The 6,286-nt window shown below is 41.4% G+C and overlaps 1 non-coding gene across 1 annotated transcript; it reads right to left on the reverse strand.

The window, feature by feature from the left end:
- Window positions 1-287: 287 nt before the first annotated feature.
- Trnav-cac lies at window positions 288-360 on the reverse strand. The gene has a single exon. It is a non-coding gene; the product is annotated as a tRNA-Val (tRNA).
- Between the last annotated feature and the right edge of the window lie 5,926 nt (window positions 361-6,286).

Genomic DNA, 6,286 nt, shown 5'->3' on the forward strand with positions numbered 1-6,286 from the left:
TGTAAAATGGAAAAAGACCTCCCAAGGTCAAGTCATGTTATTGCCTACATTGCCATCTGGATACATCTACAGTTTCATTGCGGATGATTGTAAATACGTTTGTTGTTAACACCTGCCTACTTTATTCCTGTTATGGACACTTTGCAATCCTGCCGAAACTTCATTCCTGGAGAGATGAAAAACTTATTCGCCTTGTCTGTACGCCACTGTTCGCAGTTTCACTATAAAACTACACATACTGAGCTCGCTCTAAGGAACACTGAATTACTCGTACGATTTTAAAATAATGTTTCCGCCCGGGATCGAACCGGGGACCTTGCGCGTGTGAGGCGCACGTGATAACCACTACACTACGGAAACTGACGGTAGCAACTTCTCAGGACAAGACAGACTTGGCCGGAATTCAGCGCTTTCCCTCCCACCACAACCGGCTGAACCAGATTCAGACGGGTGTGGTGGGGATAGCACGAAACGTCGCCAAGCGAATCATAGCCACGGGCGTGCGCTCTCTCTCTCTCTCTCTCTCTCTCTCTCTCTCTCTCTCTCTGTGTGTGTGTGTGTGTGTGTGTGTGTGTGTGTGTGTGTGTACACTGATATGAAGTGGACACTGATATGAAGTGTCTGTATTTTCATCTTTTCAGCGGTGGCTGCGGGACCTCGTGAAATCAAACACTTCTCAGCCGTCTAAATTTCCTAATTGTTATTGAGCTACCAGTTTCGGCGATATATCACGCCATCTTCAGGCCACCTGACCGACGTGTAGGAAGATTCGACCAGAAAGGAGCTCAGAACCTTCATACACCGCGGCCAGGGGCCTGAAGGTGGCGTGAATATATCGCCGAAACCGGTAGCCCAATAACATAAAAATCTGGAAATTTGGACAGCTGAAAGGTGTTTGATTTGACATTCTTTCATATGAATTGTGTCCATTCTTTACCTTGATGAGCGCCTGAACTCCGATGGAGCCACTTTCAATGAGGTGTCGGAATGTCTGTGGAGCCATGGCAGCCCATCCTTCCTGAACAGACGAAACCAGAGTAAGTTGTCGTGGTGGACGTTGGGGTCTTGAGCAAAGTTGACTTTATAACTCATCCCAAAGTTCTTCCATTGGTTCAGGTTAGTACTCTAGGCAGGCCAGTCCATTTCACGAATGTTATCGTCCACATACCACTGCCTCAGAGACGCTGCTTTATCACGGCGTCCATTCATTATCAGGCTGATACAATCATGGGCTACGAAGCGTTCCTCTATTTCACGCAGAACGCAAATTTGTGAAACGTGTTCATATTCGTCCTCATTCAGTGTTTTCTTAAGCGCAGTTAGGGAATCAGGCCCTAACCACGAATAACGCCCCAATAACGTAACCCCACCTCGTTGGCACTTGACCGTTGGCACTACACATGGTGGTATTCAAGGTCCTCCGAACATTCGTCAGACACAAACCATACTCTGAAAATCACACTTAAGTGCTTGGCAGAGGGTTCATCAAACCATCTTGACACTTATTATTTATTATTTAATTCTCGAATAGCGCGCGGGAAAAACGAACACCTATATCTTTCCGTGGGAGCTCTGATTTCCCTCATTTTATTATGATGTTCGTTTCTCCCTATGTAGGACAGCTCAACAAAGTATTTTCACATTCGGAGGAGAAAGCTGATGATTGAAATTTCGTGAGAAGATTCCGCTGCAACGAAAAACACCTTTGTTTTAATGATTTACATCCCAAATCCTGCATCATGTCCGTGACAATCTCTCCCATATTTCTCGATAATACAAAACATGCTGCTCTTGTTTGAACTTTCTCGATGTACTCCGTTAATCCCATGTGGTAAAGATCGCAGACCGCGCAGCAGTACTCCAAAAGAGGGCGGACCACCGCAATGTAGGCCGTTTCTTTAGTAGATCTGTTACATTTCGTGGGTGTTCTGCCAATAAGACGCGGTCTCTGGTTAGCCTTTCCCATAACATTTTCTGTGTGTTTTATCAATTAAAGTTGTAATTTCTAGGTATTTAGTTGAATTTACGGCCATTAGATTTGACTGATTTATTGTCTAACCAAAGTTTAACAGATTCTTTCTAGAAGTCATGTGGATGATCTCACACTTTTCGTTATTTAAGGTCAAGTGCCAATTTTTGCACCACACCAATCGTTTTGCAATTTGTTTTGATCTTCTGATGACTTTTACCAGACGATAAACGACAGCGTCATCTGCAAACAACCTAAGACGGCTGCTCTGATTGTCTCCTAAATCGTTTATATGGACAAGGAACAGCCAGAAATTAGTTATGTTTTACTCGATGACTGTGAACTTCCTATCAGGAAATCACGAATCCAGTCTTATAACTGAGGCCATATTCAATAAGCACACAGTTTCACCTCAAGCCGGTTGTGTGGTACAGTGTCAAAAGCCTTCTGGAAATCTAGAAATATAAAATCAATTTGAAATAGCTTGTCAATGGCGCTCAACACTTCGTGTGTGTAAAGAGCTAGTTGTGTTTCACAAGAACGATGTTTGCTAAACCCGTGTTGCCTGTGTGTCAATAGACCCTTCTCTTCGTAGTAATTCATAACGTCGAACTCAATATATGTTCCAAATCGACGTAAATGATATGGGCCCGTAATTTAGTGGATTACTCGTACCAACTTTCTTGAATACTGGTGTAAGCTGAACAACTTTGCGGTCTTTGGGTAGGGATATTTCGCTGAGCAAGCGGCTATAAAGGTTTGTTAAAGATGGAGCTGGTGCATCAGCATACTCTGAAAGGAACCTAAGTGGTATACAGTCTGGACCAGAAGACTTGCTATTATCAAGTGATTTAAGTTGCTGTACTACTCCGAGGATATCCACTTCTAAGTTAGTTATCTTGGCAGCTGCGTTGCAGGACATAGCGTGGTCCATCACTCCAAATCAAACGTTTCGAGTCATCCAGTGTCCAGTAATGTCGTTCTTTACACCCCACTAGCCTCATTTAGGATTGACTACAAGAAGTGCGTGGGTTATGAGGGGCTGCCCGACCACTGTACCCCCATTCTTTTTAACTCCCTACGGATAGTCACTGTGCTACCTGGATTGCTGATAGCACTCTGGTCGTGGTATCTCTCCGCCGATTTCTCGCGATTTTCTACAGCCACCTTCCGCAGTACTCCACAGTGGCTACAAGACGCTGAGGTCTGTCTGGTGTCACTTCAGCTGTGTTTATTTTAAAAAAATGGTCCGAATGACTCTGAGCACTATGGGACTTAACATCTGAGGTCATCAGTCCCCTAGAACTTAGAACTACTTAAACCTAACTAACCTAAGGACATCACACACGTCCATGCACGAGACAGGAATCGAGCCTGTGACGCGGACGCGCGGTTCAAGACTGGCCGGCTGTGTTTATTCCTACATGCTTTCACTTCACACTCACATCAACAACAGTCGACTGATCAGCTTTCGACAAGTCCGTAACGCCTGTGGTGGATGTGTTGCTCCGCGTGACATCGTCTCACTGGTCCACATCCGCAGTCGTTGAGCTCCACTCACCGACCCATTCTGCTGTTAACTGCTCCTCTGCTGCCAAAGCAACACCCCGCATCTCCTTTTACATTGGCATGCCCGTCCGCCGTGGTATATATCTAGTGGTCAGTTCCGCATCACATACGTACGACAGTCCAGAAACTTTTGATCAAGTAGTGTAGACCCGCTTACTATAAATTCACAGCTCTTTGTTGTGGTCTTCTGTTACATACGTAAAACACGTAATTTAATTACAAGAAATTGGTAGATTCTTATTCATGGTGTAGTTTGCTAAACTTTGTAAGACGTGTATATTTCTATTGTCTACCGACAAACCACAATTTATGAAAATGTTTATATGTTATTAGTAGGATTAAGTAGGAATAATTAATATTTATCATTTTGGAAATAATTGCGCTAGCAGGGAATGTCTGCACCAAAGTATTGTTGGCGGGAGAGACCGCCCATTGATATAATTTTAAAAAAGGCCGGAGAGACCGCGTATGGATACGTTTTACGAAAAGATCGGGAAATACCGCGCATAGATACATTTTGTAATGGTAGCAGGGATTGTCTGCACCAGAAAGCATTGGTGGCAGGGGAGACCGCACTTTAGCGTTCGTAGGAAGTCATTAGTAAGCGAGATGTGAAGCGAGTCGCTCTGAATCGAGAGGTTGAGAGGAGCGGTGTGCCTACCAGCCACCAGCTGTGATTTACAAGAGATTATAAACGGATGTACAGAGACATCAGCTAACTATTATCATAAGAGGAACTAATATTATTGAATTATTATTATTATTATTATTTTTATTTTATTTTTTTGAGAAACTCAACACCACTGAAGGTATGTTTGTTCAATGCTAGTTGTAAGATTACTGTAAAAAGTAAGTCCCATTTGAACGTTTGTAAAATCATTTCATTACCAACAGTAAATATTTGAAGAATCGTTTTCAGAATATAATTAACTTTTGCCAGCAATATTACATTACTTTTTATAATCCATCCCTAAAACCATCAACGTAAAACTTTGCAAAATTTTATTGTAGTGAAGAAAAAGTTTAACTATGAATTACGTAACTTCAGTCAAATTAATTAAAGAATAACGTCAGCTTTGCTATTGAAGAATAGCGTCAGCTCTGGTAATAAATACAGCCACTTATTGTGACAGCCCAACAGCAGCTAATAGAGTATAGTAAACCAGAGTAAGTATATTGATGTCGCAGTTCGATGTAGCAGTCAGATGGCGATCCAGTAACAGTAAAAAAGGTGAGGAACAGTTTTCGGTTATTGCAGGTAACGACTGAGGGCCACAACGACGACACATTCTATGTTTCGTCGAAATAATCAGCACATCACTTTTAATAAGCAGCATTTAAATTTGTATGCGAAGATTGAGAAAGAGAATTAATTTCAAAGGGAAGATTTCATTTGTTATTATTAAGCAAGAGGTAGAAAACCTAAGGGAAGGTTCCATAGGTTAATGTGGAAGGGAAGGTTGCTTAGCAAAAGATATATAGAGGAGACGGGAAGGTTTTAACTTTATTACTCACTATATAATTTAGAGTCTGTTGGTAACTGCACTATGTACAAACGTTTTCTTTAATGAAATATTCTACATTTACTATTCATTAAAAACACGAGCACTTCAAAATTTCACCCCGCTAATAACTGTTCATTTTACAAACAACATACATTACTGGAAAGCATTCATTCCCCTCAACTGAACGAACATTTTACTTCTTCCAAAAACTTACCATTTCAAAAGCTATTCCTGTTCAAAATCATCGTATACCAAAAAGTTCTAATCTCAAAATGTAATCCTGTCAAATTTCCAATGTACAGTTTCACATCTTCATTTTTTTTATTCCAAAACAGGTATAACGTTCCTAGAATAGTGTGTTAGTTGGTCAAATATTTAAATAAGAAAATTAGAGCTTACAGAACATTCTTGCAAATGCAACTGCAGGCCAAACATTACGTCTAATAAAATAGTACAAATGAATTTTACCAATTTAAGAGCATACAGCACATACTTAAACAAATTGCCGTCGCTCTCTAATGTGTTGCTACATTTTTTAAATTTTTTCTGTCTGTTATGCTACTCTCTGTCGTGTAATACTTTTGTATTTTTGCAGTCTGCAGTTTCCGTCCTACGCACGTCTTCAAACAGGCGTCGTATACAAAGCCGCGAATCATTTGTTGCTCGTCATTGTATAGGCAGGCTTCTGTCTCAATCATTCGGAAGCTTGCATTAAAAGAGTCAGTATGTTGTGTGAGTTAATGTCTGCATCGAGAAATGATCTAGTACACTCGCTCATCACTTAGTTATCTGCGTAAATGCATGTGTCACTCGTGAGCCTCTGTTAGGCTACTCACAGTCTATGTAGCTTACCGCTGCCTCATGCTAAATCTATATCATTTGCTGGACACAAGCTGATCATTGCGTGTTTAGTATCAATAAATTTGAAGGAAAAGAAAAGTTAACAGCGTCGTGTTGAACTGCTATTTAACAACTGTTTAAAACACACAACAATCATCAGCAAGAGAGCCATAGCAGCAGGTCTACGGGACTTACGAGGTACACAAATCAGGTCGGTAAAGTTCCAGTTCCTTTGCGAGCTTCAGTTTTAATTCGAACATGAGACGCTTCGAACACCGGAAAACCGTTAGGCACAGTTGGTATGAATGTTTTCAACACGTAATCTTGCTAATGACCAATTAAGGCACATATTTTCCAGAACGGATGCTACAGACTACAGCTGCCGCCCTCCCTTTAAAAAGCC

This window comes from Schistocerca piceifrons, chromosome 9 (genome assembly GCF_021461385.2).
Source record: "Schistocerca piceifrons isolate TAMUIC-IGC-003096 chromosome 9, iqSchPice1.1, whole genome shotgun sequence".
NCBI lineage: Eukaryota > Metazoa > Arthropoda > Insecta > Orthoptera > Acrididae > Schistocerca > Schistocerca piceifrons.